The 22,083-nt window shown below is 34.8% G+C and overlaps 1 protein-coding gene across 3 annotated transcripts in view; it reads left to right on the top strand.

Annotated features, from left to right (window-relative positions):
• Positions 1-368: 368 nt before the first annotated feature.
• ACO1 (aconitase 1) overlaps positions 369-22,083 on the top strand; it is a 108,543-nt gene continuing 86,828 nt past the window's right edge. Inside the window, exons 1-2 of one of the 3 annotated variants that reach the window (XM_051973454.1) lie at positions 18,033-18,412; positions 20,655-20,774. The gene's annotated coding sequence lies outside the window, so the exon portion shown is untranslated. Of the gene's footprint in view, positions 480-18,032; positions 18,413-20,654; positions 20,775-22,083 lie in introns of those variants that run through there. The other 2 variants (XM_051973455.1, XM_051973453.1) reach the window with 2 other exon arrangements.

Genomic DNA, 22,083 nt, shown 5'->3' with positions numbered 1-22,083 from the left:
CTAGTCTTATATATATATATATATATATATATATATATATATATATAAATCTATTGAGGAAGAACTAATTTTTATTTGGAAAAAATCAAAAACAAAGTAAAAAAAAATTTTTTAAAGCAGATACTGCATCTTCCTTTTAACTAACATAGCATTTTAACCCACTTTGTTGTCATAGTTCAGGAGAAGGAACAAGCGACCAACCAGGGTTTGTTGCATCATACCATAGTAACAAATCCTTAAAATTTTGAATCACAATCTCTTAAAAGTAGTCAGATACAGGCTCTGTACCTGTGGTGGGTTCTAGTCAAAACAGATCAGGGATTAGGGAAAGAAGAAGTCTACTGTCTCCCTTTTATGTGATAATAAATTCATCTGACGACTAGAGCAGCTACAAAGTCTCATGAATAGAATCCTGGACCCAGTACCCAGAAGAGCTGAGTTCTAGTCCTGCCCCTAGTACTTACAAGCTGTGACCATGGGTAAGAGGTTTAGTCTCCCTAAGCCTTAGTTTTATAATCTATAAAATAGATATAATAATAAAACCTATATCTAGCTCATAGATTCTTAAATAGGATAATGCATGGAAATCATTCTGAAATTGTAAATGTTATAGAAATGTCACATATTTTAATTATTACATAGAGTTGTGAGACTTTCTCCCATGCTAGGTAAAATTTTGCCCTCTAATAATACTGTTGTTGAGATAGTCCATCCTTTCCTAACCCAAAGATGTGAGATGAATTGTGCAAACAGAAGACCAGGTAGGAAAGCTGGGCAATGCTTATTAATGACAAGTCAATATTAAGGTTTTAGAGGAGTAATAAATAAGCAAATTGAAAAAGTGGAGAGGGGAAGAACTAAAGAACTGAAGATGCCTGGAGGTAGGGGTCAAATGGAGACAGAAAGAAGTACCAACCACCTATACTGAAATTTTGTATAAGATTACAATGAGGGCATCAAATCTTGAGTATTATTGCTATAGTAAGGGGCTAAAAGTCACTAATGCCTGTTTTGTACTTTAACTTGAGCTATTTTCAGCTGCTCTTAATAGATAACAAAATAATCCAAAAATGATAATTTTCTCATTTTAGAGATGTCTAGATGGCATAGGGAGTACGGTATTGGGCTTGGAGTCAGAAAGATCTGAATTCAAAGGCTATCCCTGATAATTATTAGCCATGTGACCCTAGGTAAATTATTCCTTCAATTTCTTTGCCTACAAAAATAAGGGCAATAATAGCACCTGTTTCACTGGATTTTTGTGGTGATCAAATGAAATCATATTTGTAAAGTTTAAAAGTATTATATAAAATGCTAGCTATATCATTGCTCTTATCTTGTATTTGTGGTAGAAGAAATAAATAATTTCCCATTCCTGGTCAAATTTATACATCAACTACTTCTCTGAATGAGGGTTTTTAATTCCTTCTGGGGAAACCATAACATGAGCTAAAACTAAGTTTTAGGAGATTCTCCCTGGAACTCAGGGGTATGTATAAAATAAGTCAGAACAAGAAAATTCTGATCACCTCTATTTTGGGGATAGCTTCTCCAAAGGAAAAAACTCAGTTCATGTGAATCTAGATCTAGGATTTCATCCTAAAGGACAATCCACAAGAGGACCACCCATCCCATGTCCTACAGATTTTACACTAAATGTTCACAGACATCTCTTTAATATTCCACTCTAGAAGTCTCCTGAAAGTCAAATTCAAGTTAAATGGTATATAGCTTGCAGACTTTATTTCTCTTCCTTTAAATTAAAAAATGTGGACAATGCCTTTTTCTAGTACTGATACCTTTCCTCTTCTCCAAGAACTTTGAAATATCATTCACAGTTGGTGATTCTTTCTGTAATTCCAAATGCTATGTAAACAAAAACAAATAAAAACCAGGACTAGGAGCCAAAAGACCTTGGACCTTGTTTAATCTTAGCTCTAGAATTAAGTTCATTGTGCAAACTTTTTGACAAATATTTAAACTCTGAGTCTTAGTTTCATCATCTATTTAAAAAATGAGGATATTAGAACAGAAAGCCTCAAAGGTCCCTTCCAGCTCTAAATCTAGGATTCATAATTCTATTATTTCATCACTATTTTGGTGCATATTAATACATACTATGGGGAAGGTAGATAACATAGTAGAATGCTGGGACTGGCATCAGAAAGACCTCAGTTCAACTCTGACCTCAAACACTCACTAGCTACGTGATCATGCCTATTTCCTCATATGTAAAATGAGGAGAAGAAATTGGCAAACCACTCCAATTTTTTTGTCAAGAAAAGCTCCAAAAAAGATCGGTCACTAAGACTGGACACAGCTAAAAAGGACTGAACAAATACATACTATTCCCATTAGAGGGCAGCAGCATATCACAAATAAAGTGACTGGCAAGCAGAGAATAAAATCTTAATTTAGCATTATAAGGTTTACAAAACACTTCCCTAGTAATATCCTAGTTCGTTTCCATTTGAAAAAAGCAATTAAACTTGTTTTCAAGTGATTCATAGTGTGAAATGTAAATCAAAATGATTCCTGCAGTATTTCCTTTAAAAAAATGAAATAAGAATGTAAGCACCACTTTCAAAATATCACATTTCTCTTACAGATAGTTATTTCTCCCATTTATAATCCAAAACAAGTTTTTTTTTTTTAACGCTAGCATTTCATTTTTCCAAGTTAAAAAAAAAAAAAAGGAAAAAAAGGAAAGACCACATTTCTAAACAACCCCTACCAAACAAAACATTATTTAGTAATTTAAGAGTATAGTAAGTAAAGGATTTTTCTTCAAGCTTCAATATTTGCCTCACATTTAATATAGCCAGTAGGCTTTGTGATCTTGGGCATGTCACTTACTCTCCTAGAGTTCTTGACAACTCTCTAATACTATCTTGGAGAGCAGCAATGGACAATGAAATCACCAAAAATGTCCAATGAAATCCAAATTCTGAAAAAGAAACAGGATATATTCATTAATCATTAGCCATTAACCAGAAGTTCTCTTGTGGCACTAGTCCCCAAAGAAGACTGGTCATTATCAGATAATTCAGAGTGTAATATGGAGTACACCACATGGTGGATCTGTGTAGGCTATAATATATTGCAATTGATGGCATCCACATGAGAAATGGCAAAAGGGATACCTATCCAGGAGATAGATTATTAGAAAAGATAGTGAACTGGCCACATGGACCTCCATGTGGATAGTAACATAGTGGATAGATCACTGAATATATAGTCAGGAAGTCAGGAGTTTAAATACTGATTTTAACAGTTACTAACTCTGCAATAATGGGCAACTTGCTTAACCATTCTCAGTATCAGTTTCCTCATCTGTAAAATGATACAGATAGATAATAACAATAACAGTTTAAAGTACTTTGCAAACCTTAAATGTTCTATGGAAATTCTTAATATTAATTATGGAGACAGGAAAAGGTAACAGATACACAGCCTATTTGCCCTGCAGCCCACAAAATAAAAAAAAAAATTGAAAAGCTCTATTATGTTGAGGACATTGTATGTGGATAATCTTTAGACATGGACAAAATTGGAACATATGGAGATGATGAAGACAGAATGTAAGCTACAATGTCATATTGAACATCCCAGAACCACTGTCAGGTCAGAGTGGAATATGAAGCATTGATCCATCTCAGGGACAAGGATTTTGAATTTTATACACATACATAAAATAAATAAAATGAAAGTATTTTATTTATTTATAAAAATGTGTTATTTATTTATAAAAAGAATTTAATAACAATGAAAAAGCTAGATTACAAAGTTATAAGAACCTTAATCATTCATAGGGATAGTTAGATCCAATCTTCAGTGAATAATAATGTAAATAGATCATCTTCATCTTCTTTAATTTCCTTGTAATTCCTCCCTCAAGACTCTCCTACTGAGTCTATTGCTGTTCCTGGTGCCTAGAATTCTTCTTCTTCATCTTAGCCTCCTGACTTCCCTCATTTCCTGCAAGTCTCATCTAAATTCTCCCTTTTTGCAACACTTATTTCAGTCTTATCATCTTCTCTCTGGAATTATCTGCAATTTATCCTATACATAGTGTGCATGTTGTCTCCTGCTATGAGCTCCTTAGTCAAGGAATTATTATTTTTTGGCTATCACCAGTGCTAGGTACAGGAATTGGCATCTAGTAGATAATTAATAAATACTTAACTTGATCCGTTATTGATATTAATAATAAATGTTGACTTGAATTATTTTGACTTCTGTACCTTATAGCCTGACTTGGTTCAAATTCCAACCCTGACTTTTACTATTTTTGTGAACATAGACAAATCATTTAACCTCTCCAGACCTCAATTTTCTCATCTGTAAAACAGGTGAGTTGAAGGTGTTGCTGTCTTCTTGACTCTGACTTACTTACAATAACAAAGGGCTTCAATTTAGGGAAAGCAGATGAGTTAATGGGTAATGATAGAGAAGCAAAAAGAAAAAAAAATTTAAATATATTTTTAAAATATATAGAAGATAAAAAGGGTTCAGAGAGGAACACAAACTGCAATTAGGTTATTGCTCTATTAAATTTAATATGTACTTCTAAAAATGAAACTGTTTTAATAGTTCATAATTTCATATACAATTTTCATTTTTATCCACATTGATTATTTTGAATATTTGTGTTTGTGATTGTTTTCATAATAAAAAATAAAATTTTAAATAAAATGAATGGGTTGCTCCACATAATATCTAAGTTCTCTTCTACTTTTAAGTCTATTATAATCTAATGATTATTTTATTTTTCTCTCCCTGGAGTCTAGTGATTCCCTCAGTCTTGTCTGAATTGGCTGTACTCTGGCTCTGGCAAAGACTTTTTAAAACTATAAAGTAGCTCTGAAAATGGTAATAATGTGAGGAAATGACATATTTTAAATAAATGATCTATCTTAAACATGTAAATTAAAAGCCTAAATGTTAACTTTATCTCAGTGCCAACAACCAGAGGCTACCCCAGGATTAGTGGAAGATACTAAGCTTCAAACTGGTTACAGTCTCAGTCTCTTTAAAAAACAAAACAAAACAAAACAAAAAACCCACAAAACATTTGCCTTTAAAAATACAGAAGGACAACAACAATACTATATGATGATCAGTTCTGATGGACCTGGCCATCTTCAGCAATGCGACGAACCAAACCAGTTCTAATGGAGCAATAATGAACTGAATCATCTAGGGAAAGAACTCTGGGAGATGACTAAGAACCATTACATTGAATTCCCAATCCCTATATTTTTGCCTGCCTGTATTTTTTATTTCCTTCACAGGTTAATTGTACAATATTTCAGAGTCCGATTCTTTTTGTACAGCAAAACAACGGTTTGGACATGTATATTTATTTTGTATTTAATTTGTACTTTAATATATTTAACATGTATTGGTCATCCTGCCATCTAAGGGAGGGGGTGAGGGGAAGGAGGGGAAAAATTGGAACAAAAGGTTGGCAGTTGTCAATGCTGTAAAATTACCCATGCATATAACTTATAAATAAAAAGCTATTTTAAAAAAAATACAGAAGGAATTATCCTGTGACAGAGAAATTTTCTTTCACTCACTTGAACTTCTCCATTATATGTAAAAATTTGATGAATCCCCTTAGAATTCAATAATTGGCAAATCAATAAAATATATTCCCCTTAGTATTGACAAAAGAATTTTAAATGTAGTACAGACTGAATAGGTCTCTAACCTGAGCCAAAGTAGGTCAGAGGCAGGTAAGATGGGAATCAAATAACAGTTTAATTTCAGAGCAAAGAAAACAGACTTGCAAGTGAAGTTCTTCCTAGAAAAAGGGTTTAAGGGCCTATGGTAGGGCTATGGCATAAGCATGAAAATCATGCCAGGCAGGACCATAATAACCATCATAGGCCTTAAGTAAACAGTTTTCATATTTGGCATTTTGGGGGGCAATATGGGCATTCTTGGGTCTTATGGGAACAGTCTCTCAATTATCTTTGAGCCTTGGGATAAACCCATGCAGAGGGTCATTGAGCCTTATGATCATTCAGTGGAATATAGAACCAATTAGCTGGTAGGAACAGGAATGCAGCATATAGGTCAATTCACTTAGCTTGTTTTTTTAGCATGTAAGAAGATATGATTTGATACTTTCACTGAAGCACATCAGCTGTCAAGCCAGGATTTCTCAGGAAACAGGGAAACTCCAACATATCTAAATCATCACATATATCACATCAATTAATATGAAAATCAGAAATCCCATGACAGCATTTGCCCAGAGGGTGAGAGCATCCAAAGGGTGAACACAAGGGGCTGTTCTTATGCCATATTCAGAGTTCAGCCTGTTTATTGGGCCTTAGCTCTGAAAAACAGGATATCTCTTAATATCTTGGCATTATATAAGAGATACTTCAGCACTATTTATGGTAGAATGAAGAATACTGGATTTGGAACTAGACAGATTGGGTTTGAATCCTAATTCTGCCTCATGTGGCTTAAGCAATTTGCATAACCTTTCTGAGCCTATTTCTTCATTTGAAAAAAATAAATAAAGGATTATGTTAGATTTATAAGCTCCCCTCTAGTTCTAATATTTTCCCCTATTTTCTTTGAGAACTATAATAATCCATGACCTCATTAATGTATATTGATAATCATAACTTCTTCATCCCTTAATAATAACTTAAGTTTTAAATTACTAAGGCAAGTGTGTGTGTGTGTGTGTGTGTGTGTGTGTGTGTGTGTATCGCCTAGTGGAAAAGAAAGTTTTCATACTTTCTTTCAAACTAACCAAAGAAAATTATTCCTTAAAAGTTAGGATTGAGCAAGTGGAAACTAATAATTCAATGAGAGATCAAGAATTTATCAAACAAAATCAAAAGAATGAAAAACTAGAAGTAATGTAAAATATCTCATTGAAAAAATAACTGACACTATAAAAAAAAAAGTCTCTGAGAATCTCTAGCTTCCTTCAAAGTCCCGCTCAAGTAACACGAAACCTTTCCTGAGATCCCCAAGTAATAATGACTCCCATAAATTACTCTGTATTTACTTCATATATACTTCATATTTATTTATTAGTGTTTATGTTTCCCCTGAATATATTTTGATATATGCTCTGTGTGGGCAGGGACTTTATTTATTTATTTATTTATTTGTCTTTGCATACACCAGGGTTTTAGCGCACAGTAGAAAAATAATAAATACTTTTTGATTGTGAAAAAAAAAGAAAAAGAAAAAAGAATTGACTTGAAAAATAGATCTAGGGGGGAATAATCTAAGAATTATGGGAGTACCTGAAAAATGATTTTAAAAAAAAATCTAGAGAGTATCTTCCAAGCTGTTAACAGGGAATGTTGCCCTGATATCCTAGAACCAGAGGGTAAAATAGTCATTGAAAGAATCTACTTGCTGATCATTTCCTAAAAGAGATCCCCAAATGAAAATTCCAAGGAATACTGTAGCCAAATTCCAGAACCACAAGATCAAGGAGAAAATACTGTAAGCCAGTCATAAACAATTCACATAGCAGTGGAGCTACACTCAGAATTGCAAAGTAGCAGCTTCTACATTAAACGATCTGGAAGGTAAAAAGAGCTTGAGTTATAGCAAAATTGAGCATAAACTTTCAGGAGAAAAGTTGGACATTCAAAGAAATAGGAGACTTTCAAAATTTCCTGATGAAATGACCAGAGCTGAATAGAAAATTTGATCTTTAAATACAAGACTCGAGAAGCATAAAAAGATAAATAGGATAAAAAGGATAAACACAAGGTATCCAATAAAGCTGAACTATTTACATCCCTTTATTGGAAAAATGATACTTATAACTCTTAAGAACTATATGTCTAATAGGGCAGTTAGGAGGAGGATATTTAAACAGAGGGAGTGGATATAAGTTGATTTTGATGTGATGATTTTAAAAATTTATTAAGGAATGATAAAAGAATTTGTACTGGGAGAAGAGAAAAGGGGAAAGCAGAATTATATCACATGAGGTATGAAAGTCCTATTATAGTAGAGGGAAAGGAGAGATAATAAGCATTGTTTGAATCTTACTATCATTGGATTTGGCTCAGAGTAAATAATATGCACACTTGGGTAGAAAAATTCATCTTCTCTTATAGGGAAGTAGGAAGAAAAGGAGGAAGAGGAAAGAGATATTAATAGAAGCAATGGTAGGTTGAGGGAAGTGGTGGTCAAAAGCAAAATAATGATGAGAAGGGAGAGGGTGAAAAGAAAGAGAAAGAAAAGTATAAAGAGGGAGAAGAGGAGGGAAGAGGGTGATAGGAAATATACAGTAATTATAATTGTGAGTGGAAATGGGAAGAAAACTCCTATAAAATATAAACAGATGGAATGGATCAGAAACCAAAATCTTGCATTATATGTTGTTTACAAGAAACACATTTGAAGCAGAAAGACACACAGAGTAAAGGTAAAAGACTAGAGTAGCATATATTATACTTCAACTGAAGTTTAAAAAAAAAAAAAAGCAGGACCATCAATTCTGATCTCAGACAAAGCAAAAGCAAAAAATAAATAAAATAAAAAGATCTAATTAAAAGAGACAAGGAAGAAAACTATCCCTTGCTAAAAGGTACCATATATGCTCAAAGTGGTATAGCATCCAAATTCTTAGAGGAGAAGTTAAGTGAGTTCCAGGAAAAAATAGTAAAACTATACTAGTGGGCAACCTCAGCCTCTCAAAACTAGACAAATTAAACCACAAAATAGATAAGAAGTTAAGAAGGTGAATAGAACTTTATAAAAGTTAGATATGACAGATTTCTGGAGAAAACTGAATGGAGATAAAAAGGAATATCTTTTTGTCAGCAATACATGGTACCTACACAAAAACTGGCCATGTATTAGGGCACAAAAACCTCACAGTCAAATGCAAAAAAACAAAAATACTAAGTGTATCCTTTTCAGATCATGATGCAATAAAGATTAAATGCAATAAAGGGTCATGAAAAGATAGATTAAAATTAATTGGAGGGGGCAACTAGATGGTGCAATATAGATAGAGCAGTAGTCCTAAATTCAAATCCCACCTCAAACATTTAATACTTCCTAGTTCTGTGACCCTGGGAAAGTCATTTAACCCCAATTACCTCACTCAAAAAAAAAATTGATTGGAAACTAAATAATCTAATTCTAAAGGACAAATGGGTGAAACCAACGACATAGAAATAATCAACAATTTCATCAAAGAGAATGACAATAATGAAACAATATACCAAAATTTATGGGATACAGCCAAAAGCAGTACTTACGGGAAATTTTATACCTTTAAATGCAGACATGAATAAAAGAGAGAAAAAGCAGATCAATGAATTGGGCATACAATTTTAAAAGGCTAGAAAAATAATAAATGAAAAATACCTACTTAAACACCAAATTAGAAAATTCTGAAACTCAAAAGAGAGATTAATAAAACTGAAAATAAGAATACTATTGAATTAACAGAAAACTAAGCTGATTTTATGGGGGATGGAAAATAATGAAATAGATTAATTTTGGTTAATTTGATTTTTTTTTAAAAAAGAAGAAAACCAAATTACCAATATCAAAAATGAAAATGCTATATTCACCACCAATGAAGAGGAAATTAAAGCAATAATTAGGAACTATTTTGCCAAAGTATATGATAATAAATTTGGCAATCTAAGTAAAATGAATGGATATTTAACAAAAGAGGAAATAAAATACTTAAATTCATCTTGGGAAAAGATGTTGAACAAGCCACCAATGAACTCCCTAAGAAAAAAATCTTCAGGGCCTAATGGATTTACAAGTGAATTCAACCAAACATTTATAGAACAAATAAATCCAATACTATATAAAAAGTATTTGGAAAAAATAGGTGAAGAAGTCCTATCAAATTCCTTTTTATGATGCAAATATGGTGCTTATTCCTAAATCAGAAAGAGTCAAAACAGAGAAAGAAAATTATAGACCAATTTCCCTAAATGAATATTGGTGCAAAAATTTTATTTTTTAAGCTTTTTATTTTCAAAATATATGCATAGATAGTTTTCAATATTCACTCTTGTAAAACCTTGTGTTCCAAAATTTTTCCCTCCCTTTCTCCTACCCTTCCCCTAGTTGGCAAATAATTCAATACATGTTAAACATGTGCAATTCTTCTATACATATTTCTACAATTATCATGCTGCACAAGAAAAATCAGATCAAAAAGGGAAAAAAGAAAGAAAACAATAAGCAACCAAACACCAAAAAAGTGAAAATACTATGTTATCATGCACACTCAGTCCCCACACTCTGGAGAAAAGGCTCTCTCCATCACAAGAACATTGAAACTAGCCTGAATCACCTCCGTGTTGAAAAGAGCTCCGTCCATTAGAATATAATCTTGTTGCTGCGTACAATGTTCTCTTGGTTCTATTCACTTCACTTTGCTTCAGTTCATGTAAACTTCTCCAGGCCTTTCTGAAATCATCTTGCTGATCATTTCTTATAGAACAATAATATTCCATAACATTCATATACTAAAACTTATTCAGCCATTCTCAAACTAATGGGCATCTTCAGTTTCCAGTTCCTTACCACTACAAAAAGGGCTACTACAAACATTTTGGTGCAAAAATTTTTAATAAAATATTAACAAAGAGATTACAACAATTTATTACCACGATAATATACTATGACGAGATGAGATTTATAACAGGAATGCAGGAGTGGTTCAATATTAGAAAACTATTAGCATAATTGATCACATCAATAACAAAACCAACAAAAAAAATCATATGATTATTTCAACAGATGCAGTGAAAACTTTTGACAAAATATAGCAGGCCCATTCCTATTAAACGCACTAAAAAGCATAGGAATAAAAGGAGGTTTCTTTAAAATGATAAGTAGTATCTATCTAAAAACCATCAGTATATTTTATCTGTAATGTGGATAAGCTAGAATTATTCCCAATTAGATCAGGGGTGAAACAAGGAAGCCCACTGTCAACACTGTTCATTATTCAATGTTGTACTAGAAATTTTAGTTTTAGCAATAAAAGAAGAAAAAGAATTAAAGTAACTAAAATATGCAGATGATATTATGGTATACTTAGAGAATTAACTAAAAATCTTCTTGAAATAACTAACAACTTTAACAAAGCTATAGAGCAGGGGTCCTCAAACTACAGCCAGATGCGGCAGCTAAGGATGAATATCCCCCTCACACAGGACTATGAAGTTTCTTTATTTAAAGGCCCATAAAACAAAGCTTTTGTTTTTACTATAGTCCAGCCTTCCAATAGTCTGAGGGACAGTGAACTGGCCTCCTATTTAAAAAGTTTGAGGACCCCTGCTGTAGGGTATAAGTCACATAAATCACCAGCATTTCTACATATTACCCACAAAACTCAGCAGCAAGAGATAGAAAGAAATTTCATTTAAAATTTAAAATAAATGTAGACAATATAAAATACGTGGGAGTCTGTTTACCAAGACAATAAACTCAGACCTAAACAACTGGGAAAATACTAATTTCTCATGGGTAAGCCCAGCTAAGATATAAAATAAAAATGGCTATTCTACCTAAATTAATTTACTTATTTAGTGCCATGCCAATCAAACTGCCAAAAAATATTTTACAGAGCTAGAAAAAATAACAAAATTCATTTGGAAGAACAAAAAATCAAGAATATCAAGGGAATTAATGAAAAAAATGCAAAGGAAGGTGACCTAGCTGTACCAAATCTAAAACTATATTATATAATAAAAGCATAAAAAAGTATAAAAAATATTTTAAAAGTATAAAAAACTATTTGATATTGGCTAAGAAACAGAATAGTAAATTAGTGCAATAGATTATGTACATATGACACAGTAGTAAGTAACTATAGTAAGCTACTATTTGATAAACCAGCTTCTAGTATAAGAATTTGCTATTTGGCAAAAATCAAAAACAAAAATGCTGTAAAAATTGGAAAATAATATGACAGAAACTAAGCATAGAACAACAATCTTACACCGTAACTTAGATAAGGTCAAAAATGGGTACATGATTTAGAAGAAAAGGATAACAAGCAAATTAGGAGAGCAAGGGATAGTTTACCTATCAAATCTTTGGAGAGGGATAGTGCCCTTCAAATAAAGACTAGAGTAGATGCTTTAAAAAAAAAAAAAAAAAAAAAAAAAAAAAAAAAAAAAGGAAAGCACAACAGAAAATAATGAGGCTTTCTCCATAACCCTGATAACTAGGCATGCTTCCCTTGGAGTCATAGATGTATTTCAATTGTGAGGACTGCTACAGCCTATGTCCCTCTAAATCTCCCTCATCTCAGATCAGATTAAGAAAAGAGAATATTGGAGACTATAAGTAAACTTGAATTCATCCCATCTGGTAGAAGAGAGGCAGAGTAACAGTTTAAAGGAGTTTAAAGGAGGGGAGCGGGGCACAATCTGCCCAAGCAATTCCCTAGCCTCAGCATCTGTAGCTGGTGGATTGGGGGGAAGATAGGCAATCAGGCCCCAATGCCTATATTCGCTGAGCTCTACCAATAGGAATTACACCAAAGAAGATCTTGGCACCAACCACCCCATCTAGACAGTCCACACCCCCAAAAATTCAATCACTCAGTATCTCCAAATTGGATCTGACTTTAGTAGATCCCACCTAGATGCTGCCTAGGAGAGTATGGGTGCCCCTGGCAATGCCAAGAGTAGCAGTATGAGGTGGGGGAGCCAGCCAACCTCTTTCTTTGGTAAACCCACTATTCTATATTTCAATTGCTGGAATTTATTAGCTATATAATTTATGGCAAGTTATTTTATTTCTGTTTGCCCCAGCTTCCTGATTTGTAAGGAGAAAAATAATAATGGTTGTTGTTATGAGATCAAAATGACATGATTATAAAATGTTTAGCACAGTGACTGGCATATTCTAGGCACTACACTATTATTATTTCTCTGATTGAATGTATTTGTTCCATATTTGATCATTTTAAAGTTGTTTTAAAATGCCAGAAATAATACTATCAATGATTTTTACATGCAATAATTTGGAGATGTAATTGATGTCATCTGAAGTTTATTGTGTTATTCTAAATTGTGTTGTATTTCTAAATTTATGTTGCATATTTGAGCACAAATAGTGTTTAAGACAAAACAATTTTTAATCTAGACGTCACACATGAATTAGGCTTTTAAAGGATGTCATCATTTGTAAATCTGACAATTATCAAAGTGTATAAAATGGTTTAAAGTTGTAGCTTTAATATATTAATGATGAGTCCAACATCAGGTATTTGCTGTATTTCTGAAGCCTCAGAATATGGATCATTTTTATGTATAAGAAAAGGACTAATGAAATGTTAACTATTAGGGAAACATCAGGAAGATATTCAAGCTCTAATTAGTAGTTAATGAAATTTTGTTATTTTAGATAAAAATTCCTGGCATTGTAAATGTTGTTTGAGCTTTGATTACCAGAAAAGTTATCTAAATTGTCATAAAGCCAATAATATAAAATGGCCTGTGTGGCAGTCTTGAGCATTGGTAAGGTAGATGACTGCACCTAAGAAAGGTTGTGGGGATGACCTAGGATATAGCCTAAGTAGGATCCTCCTGACTCTGTTTCCTCATTGTGCTATTTCCTTGCTAAAAGGGAAAATTGCCTACCAGGTTAATCCTTGAGTTTCGCCTTTAACAATTTGTGACTACATAGTTGGCGTCAGATGTGACTTATGACTGGAATCAAACAGAGGTAAGGGATATATTATGATATAACTATGTCCTTTTTCCTCTTATAGCAAAATTCTATAATTGATTAATTAATTCTATAATTAATAAGTTTTGTAAGTACAATACTAAATCTATTAAATAATAGATTGAAACGGAAACATCTCTGAGTTATCATAACAGGATGTAAAATATGGACATCTTACAGTTTTAATATATCTTTCTAGTCAAATTATAATATAAGGATGATATCCTCTAAAGGAGGGTTATGATTAAACAAGTTAATAAGACAAAGCTGAGAAAGCAACAAAATCATATAATCCTACTTAAATTCCTTGAAATTCAAGTGAATTCTTGGTTCCTTAGTTTGATCTTACCCCTTTTAGGCTTTGTTCTTGATCAGATTAGAACTCTGAGTTCAAATTTGATTTGGGTGGTTTGAGTTCGTTCTCACAACATGAATAGGGTATTGGAGAAGGAAAACTTGAGAGGCTGTGCCAACTTGTATTAAGATCCATATTTTATTTTTAAATTATATTTAATTTCTTTAAATAACAGAAATATCTTTCTTCTCCCTCCCACTTCCTACTTTTTTGAGGAGCAAAAAAGAAAATCAAAATTTCCTGTAACAAGTTGTAATGATCAATAAGACAGATTCCTTCATTGGCTACATCAAAACAATATGTCTCTGCACCCTGATAACATTACCTCTTTGTCATGAGGTGGTTAGCACACTCTCATCATTGTTCCTCTGGAATCATGGATAATCAAGGCATTGATCAAATTAAGATCTATTTTTAAAAGATTTTTGCAGTAACATCTGACGAGGAAAAGTGAGAAACTGGGACAAAAAAAAAATCTTCCAGTTTGTCCCAACAAGAAATATTCCAGAAACTATACTATTATATAGACTATTGAGTCTAAAAATGGGATCACCCTTTCTGACTGTACCCAAAAAGAGCCTAAAAGACTCCAGTTCCTGTTATTATCTCTACTGCAACCTTTCTACTTTTTAATGTTTAAACTTTGCCTTTTAAACCTTCTAAACAAATTTGTGTTCTCCATACAGGCTTCAATCAAATTTCAGATAACTTTACAGGATGGATGTCACCGGATATTTAAGCTCTCAGACAAGGTTGTACATCTTAGGTACGATTTACCTCAATCTCCACCCTCTCAGTACTGAGCCTTCAGGCAGGGCTACCTCTAAAGCTCTTTTCAGCTTGAAGAAGCTACAAAAACTACGACCTTTGTCCCACTACCAGAAAAACTTAGATTCGAACTCTCTAAGAGAGGAATGATAAGATTCTAATTTATTGTCCCCAGCCTCAAAACCCACAGAAATCACTACAGAAACCAGCTGATTAGCATACCCTAGTGACTATACCAGCTAGTTTGGACATAGCATATAAATCAGCCCATAAGAAAGAAGCACCAACAAGCACTGGACCACAAACTTCAATAAAACTTTCCCTAAACATGGCACCTGAGCAATTCCCCTTATTTACTGCCCTTGAGTGATCCTCTGCTAGTTATCATTACTATAAAGTAATGCCTTCCTAAATGGGCTTTTCTGTATGCATTCTGGGTAACTGATCCTCAATTCCACCAAAGCTTTTAGACCTCTCCAAGTAAGCAAACTTCTACTATAATCTTAGAATTTACGTATCTTGTGATGTGATCATCACCATTTATTCTTATAAAAATCTTCATCTTGCTTTGCTGGGCCATTGACTCCTTCAGGGAGCTTGGCCTAGCCAACAAGTGCATAAATCTTATTAAAATGCCTTTTTCGGGAGTTGGAGACAGAGTTTCTTTCAGAAACAATACCAGGACAAGTAGCTGATACCTCAACATTAGCATTATTTTTTCTTTTAACTATATTTCAAATTATCTAGACTTATTTCATTTTCTAACGGGCTTGGAAACCAACTATTGACTCAAGTGATGATCTATCATCTAACTATGCTGGCTCATTCCACTCTGGAGAGGACAGATATTAGGACCATAGTTTGTAACCCAAAACACTGGGATGTAAAGAATTAGACTGGTTAAAATGAAAAAAACGTAGGGGTAAAAGACTCTATTAGCTGTGGAGTTAAGTACTAATGTTCCAATCAGACCTCTAACACTTATTATTTGTGTAACCTGGGACAAGTCACAATTTCCCTGAACTTGTTTCCTCATGCCTTCTGAAAAAATTCATTTGTAAAATCAATAAACTTGGAGGATCTGATCTCTAAAGGTCTTGACTCTAAATGCTAAGAGATTTCAAATAGTGTTTTAATTCCATTATAAAGGCTATAAAGAATAGAATCTTCTTTCCTTTTCTTGTCAGAATCAGAGCTACACTGTTGCTATTATGAAATGCCATAATCTTTCTGGAAAATAATTTGAAATTATACTAAAAAAAGTCACTAAACTATAGTCTTTTGATCCAGAACCACTATTAAACATATACCTCACAAGATACTTCCCATCCTATTTAATTTTCCCTTCCCCTCCACCTTAAAAAAAAAAAAAAAAAGGAAATTAGCCAGAATCCTTTAATTCCAATTATATCCAACCCCTCTATACTTATTCTCTCTCTCTCTCTCTCTCTCTCTCTCTCTCTCTCTCTCTCTCTCTCTCTCTCTCTCTCTCTCTCTCTCTCTCTCTCTCTCTGTTTTGCTGAGACAATTGGGGTTAAGTGACTTGCCCAGGGTCACACAGCTAGGCAATGTTAAGTGTCTGAGGTCAAATTTGAACTCAGGTCCTCCTGACTTTAGAACTGGTGCTCTATCCACTGTACCACTAATTGTCCAAAGTACATTTATTCTCTAACCAGAATTCCTATTAATTAATTTTCAGGAGAACTGCAAATTATTTTTAATGTAAGTGGAGGAAAGCTGATATTAAAAAAAAAAGAATTCTCCCTAAATGTTGGAAAAATAATATTGTTTTCCTTTTCAAAATCAAATTGTATAAATATGACTATATATATGTATGTGTATTGTATATATGTATGTATATCTGTATAAATAAACTCATGATAATGACTATTCAGATTACTCCTTATTCTTAAGGTCAAAGAAATACAAATGGTTTTAATTATTCAAATAATCCCCTACAAAAAAAAAAAAGTTCTATTTTTCACCTGAAATATCTAATATTAGTTGTTCACCTTTTTTTTGGCCAAAGTATCTGAATAATTTACTTAAATTGGCCTAGATTAATTATTAGCTGTAAAACCAAAAGGTACTTTGCAGCTTTACAGAAGAGGCAAAATAATACTTTCAAATGAGCAGTATCTTCTCAAATAATTTCTATAAAACACTATGGATACTTTAAAGGTCCATATGAAAATCATTATTCTTTATTTTACTATTATTACATTGTTGTTTATACTAACAAAATTTTTAGATAATGGAAAAAAAGACTTAAGGCTCTCCTTAAAGTGTTTTCTTCCTAAATGGCATTACAAAATCAATAGGCTTGAGCAACCATCCCCTCATCCCCTTAAAAAACAACTACAATTCAATGGTTCCCTTTTTGGAGATCACATTAAATAATTAAATAAACAAAACCCTACTCAGTTAAGGCTTTTAAAGATCTTCAGTCTGAGTCTTTTGCCTTTTCCGGCGTAATTGCACAATACTCTCCTTCAAACACTACCTTAAAGATATAAGTTAACATTTCATCACCAGCCTCCAAAACTGTCGTTCAAACACTACCTTAAAGATACAGTTAACTTTTCATCACCACCCTCCAAGACTGCCGCGGTTCTTCCTAATGCCTGGAAGGCACTACCTTTAAACCTCTCCTTATTCCGCCAAAATTGTTTAAGCGTTCAATCCTTCAGATTTAATTTTCTATGTGCATCCTACCCTCCTATAAGCAGCTTCAGGTCAGAGGCCATTTATATAGCTAACATCTAGCACACTAGTAGGTGCTTAACAAGTTTTTGTTGAACTTGTTTGCTAGAACTGACTCAAGAGTTACAAAGGCGTTTGTCTAATACCAAGGTAATGGGGGAGGGGCGGGAGTTGTAATAACTAAGATCTATATGTGTTATGGGGTCCAGAATCGTTTGTGTTGGGGGCGGAGAGAGAGGGGCGCAAGTCATGTTCAGTCCAGAGATCACTTGCCGAGGGTCCCCTTTGACCCAATTGCTGCAAACAAGGTAAAGGATTCCAAGCTCCACCGGCCGCCCGAGGAGCAAAGGTTTTGTGGGGCCTGAGACAAAAAAAAAATCTTGTCAGTTGTTGGAAAACTTTGGACTCCGAGTGCTATTTGGAGACGCACACTAGAGCCGAGCCAGTCAGCTATGGGAGGTTACAGGGTCAGGCCACTGTCAGAGGATAAGGCGGAGGCTGAGGACAGGGGAGGAGGAAAGTAGAGGGAGGAGAAATGGAGGGCGGGCTGCTCGCCGGGGCAGCGAGTGGGCTCTAGTGGAAGCAGCTGACTCTCCCCCACCCCCTCCTTTCAGTGTTAGCACACAGCCCGGGGGATCTGAGTAGCTCCCTCCCCTCCTTTCCTTTCTCCTTTTCGGCTCGTAGCGGCGGCGGCAGGAGCAGCAGCAGTCTAGGGGGAATCCAGGGGAAGCTAGCGCTCACAGCCGGTGCTGCCCGCGTAATCAGTCCCCTCCGTACTTCTCCGCCTTGCCGGCCGCCCTTCACGCCGTGCCACGCCACGTCACGCCACGCCGCTCAGGCGAATCTCAGCCGCGCGGTCCCCTGGTGAGTTTCCCCGCTTCCATCTAGCTTGCCTCGGGTTTGGGCAGCGGAGAGCACCGGCTCGACGGAGAGCCTGGCGCGCTCCTCCCGGAGTTTGGGACTGGCAACGTAACTTCCCCAGAGTCTCTCCTGGGAGAGAGCGCTTTAGACTGTCACGGAGGGAGGGTGTTAGGGAGCTATCTGGTGCTGGGGAGGGTATAAGGCTTTGGAAGGGCCTTGCAGAGAGGGGGAGGGGAAATGGAGGGACCAGGAACCTGCTGTTCCAGTATTACACGGGCCTGCCAGAAATCTCCTTCCCACATAACGGGGTGCAGTTTGGGACTTTGGGGCTGGAGGGTTTTCACCGCTTTCTTAAACGCTCTCCACCCTTATTTGGCACTTGTATTTCTCTTGCTGAATTTTCTGATCTGGCTGGCCGTAATGGTTATTCTTTTTACGTTTCTTCACCGTAAAGTTTTATCGATGATTAATTTTTTCTTATACTTGGTTTTGTGGGTGGTGGTTGGTTTTAATGGGAAAAGGGAATGACTATAGTTTATATCTGTTATTCAAAAACACGAGTGGAATTTGCAGATCCACTTAGATGATCTTCATTTCTTGCTTTTATAATATTTTTTTGCTTGAACTCTTCCTTCCCATAATGTCATTCCTGTTTGGTGAATTTCCTTTCGTTCAGACACTTAAAACAGACTGGAGGGAGGAGTGCGGGACTTCTTGGTGGGAGGATTGGTCACATGAGCTCTCTTCCCACAGACTTCCACATAATAAAACGTAGACAGACACAAAACCCAAAGGCAAATTGGGGTCAGGTTTGAAAAATGGAAAGGTGTCCTAATTGAGTAATAGGAACTTAGAAGTTTTTAATACCCTTCTACTCCCAGAAAAACTAACCTCTACGACGGTGGAAATTATCTAAAAGTTGCTTCAACCTAGGAAATGCTTGGGATTTTTTTTTCGTTGAGGGTGCCTGGTAGTTTTGTACTTTTCATATTTAAACTTAATGCACTAACCCAAACCAGCCGGACACTGTTAACCTCAGAGTTTGACCTCTTCTTTGAAAACTATGTACTCTATTCGGTTATTAATAATAACCCCGATCCCAAATTAGAAAGACTTCCTTTCTCCCTCATGTTGAAGAAAGCACTTTATTTTTATGCCAAATAAAACTTTTTCTTCCCCCTCCCATTTTTCCAAATTATGCAGCTAAGTATTGTGAGTGATGGCAAATGGAACATTTAAATTTATGGGAAAATATCCAAGGGAATATAGCGGGTGAGTTGTATTGGAGCAGAGATCAAACAATTCAAAAACGTTTCAAACTGGCTAAGAAAACGTGCACTTTGCCTTCCTTTCCTCTCAGCTTAACTGTCTTTAATCGTAAATTTTGAAAATGTTTAGTTGATGTCCTTAGGCTTTCAAAGTAAAGTTGATATTGTTGCCAAAAGGCTATGGAGACATTTGTGCATTGTCTTCCTTTGTCCAACTACATTTTGAAGCTTTGAAAAAGCTGAAATATATTATCCAATTCTTCATTCCTCTTGTGGTCCATCTCTTGTACCGCCTTTCACTGCCTTCTCATTAACATTGCCTAGAATAGTAGAGGAGGAGTATGCAAACAAGGACAGAGTCTAGTGGATTGTTTGCTGACTATAATTTCTGGTCATATCTATGTACATTCATTCACAAGTATTTTTCAGTGTTTTTGTGGGGATGGTGGGGCTTGCTGGCATCCAAAAATAGTCCAATCCTAAGGTTGTAGAAAAGTTGAATGTTGAATTACATTATTCTCTAAAATAGTGCTGTCTGTGTGAAGATGTTATACACCCACCCAGCACCCAGCCATTTTTCTTTGGGCGGTTTCCTGTAAATCTAAACACTTCACTTATTATATATAAAAGCACAACTGGGGGAGGGTAGGGTAGCAAAAGTTTTATTTGGCATAAAACTAAATAATTTTCCTCAGCATGAAGGGAAAAGGAAGTCTTTCTAAGTTAGGTTCCTACTTATATCATTTATCTAGGAATATAGTGCATAGTTTTCAAAGAGGAGGTCAAGCTTTGAGGTTAACATTGTCCCTTTGGGGGAAGTTCATCCACTTCAAATAGGAAAAGATAGAGATATACACATCTCTGTATATCTTTTATATAGCTTTTATCTTTATCTGTGTATATCTTTTGAACTTCCCTATTCAACTATGTGCTTCTTGAAAGCATGGACTATGTTTTGCCTTTCTTTTTATTCTCAGGATTTAGCACAGTACGTGGAACTTGGTATACTGGTTGACTGTTTGTCCCTTGGGCTGAGATTGCTGTGATCTGGAAGGGGATAATCCTATTAAAATATGCATATGCCTTTTCCTTTGAGGGTGAGTCGTGAATTATATGTAAATGAAAGTGAGTGTAAATTGAAGTTCTCATTGCAACTAGTAATAGGTGAGAGTTTCGCTACTTTTGAAAATTTAAGATTTCCCGTTTGCCCTCTACGTAAAGTATTCTAAGCTTTCTGGCTTCAGATTGAAAGCTGAATAGGAACTGCAATTTCCAAAGGAAACCACCTGGAGCAAAATTAGTCAGATATTTACAAAATTCTTGCTGGAATACTAACATTTTTGTAATTCATAGTATTTTTAGGTGGAATCTTACTTTATTCTAGGTATTAGATTCTAGAGTATTTCTTAATTGGGAGAGAGTAATACTTACTGTACTAAGTCTGCAGCTTCTATCTCCAAAGGGAGATTTTTTTTTTCCCCCAAAGAGGCCTCTAAACAGTATGTACACGTATAATGATAGCACATTTCAATACTTTGGCCAATAGAGAATTGGCCTCTCAGAGTCAGGAAGGGTAGGGTTCACATTCTGCCTCCAAGGTTCTGATTCTAGGTAGATTAATCTTTCAGTGCAGTGGGCAATTTTAAAGACTTAAAGAAGAGCTGGTTGATCTGCCATTTCCTGACTTTAGAATTCCTTATAAGATTTAGTCATTATCCCTATAACCAGTTATTAATATTATAATCATAAGTGTTATTTACAGTGATTATAACTCTAGGCAGCTAGATGGTGCAAAGAGATAGAGCTCTGGGCCTGGAATCAAAATTCTTGAGTTCAAATCTGGCTTCAGATACTTAATAGCCATGTCACCCTGGGCAATTCATTTTGTCTGTTTCCTTTTCTATAAAATGAGCTGGAGAAGGAAATGGCAAACTGCTCCAATGTCTTTGCCAACAGAATCCCCAAGTTGGGATGGTGAAGAGTTGTACACAGCAGCTCTATAACAACTTTACCCTTACCCTGACTGGCTTATTGCCCTGGGAAAGTAGGAAAACATATCTAGCTTTTCGGCTATTTATTCCCAGTCAGTGATTGTTTACTTAGTATGCATTGATTGTTTGACAAGACTGTGGAATTTGGCATTTTTTTATGTGAAAATCTATATGTCCCAAAGTATTGTATAAGTACATGCTGATGAATTAATATCCTTTGGAGCATCTAGATACTAAGATTATGAGGCTCTTTCCTTATAGTTTGTACTGTTTAAACAAATAAACAAAAAAAAAACATTCTGAAAATGGTTTTCAGTTATTGTAATGAATTTTAAAATGGGAAGCAAGTCTTTCGTTTCTTAAATTATACATTTTTAACATTTTAAACTTATTTTTGAGTCTGAAATTGAAAATA

The sequence above is a fragment of the Antechinus flavipes genome, chromosome 1 (genome assembly GCF_016432865.1).
Source record: "Antechinus flavipes isolate AdamAnt ecotype Samford, QLD, Australia chromosome 1, AdamAnt_v2, whole genome shotgun sequence".
In the NCBI taxonomy this organism is placed as follows: domain Eukaryota; kingdom Metazoa; phylum Chordata; class Mammalia; order Dasyuromorphia; family Dasyuridae; genus Antechinus; species Antechinus flavipes.
The sequence above is the reverse complement of the archived record's forward strand: the minus strand, read 5'-3'. Positions and strand labels throughout refer to the sequence as shown.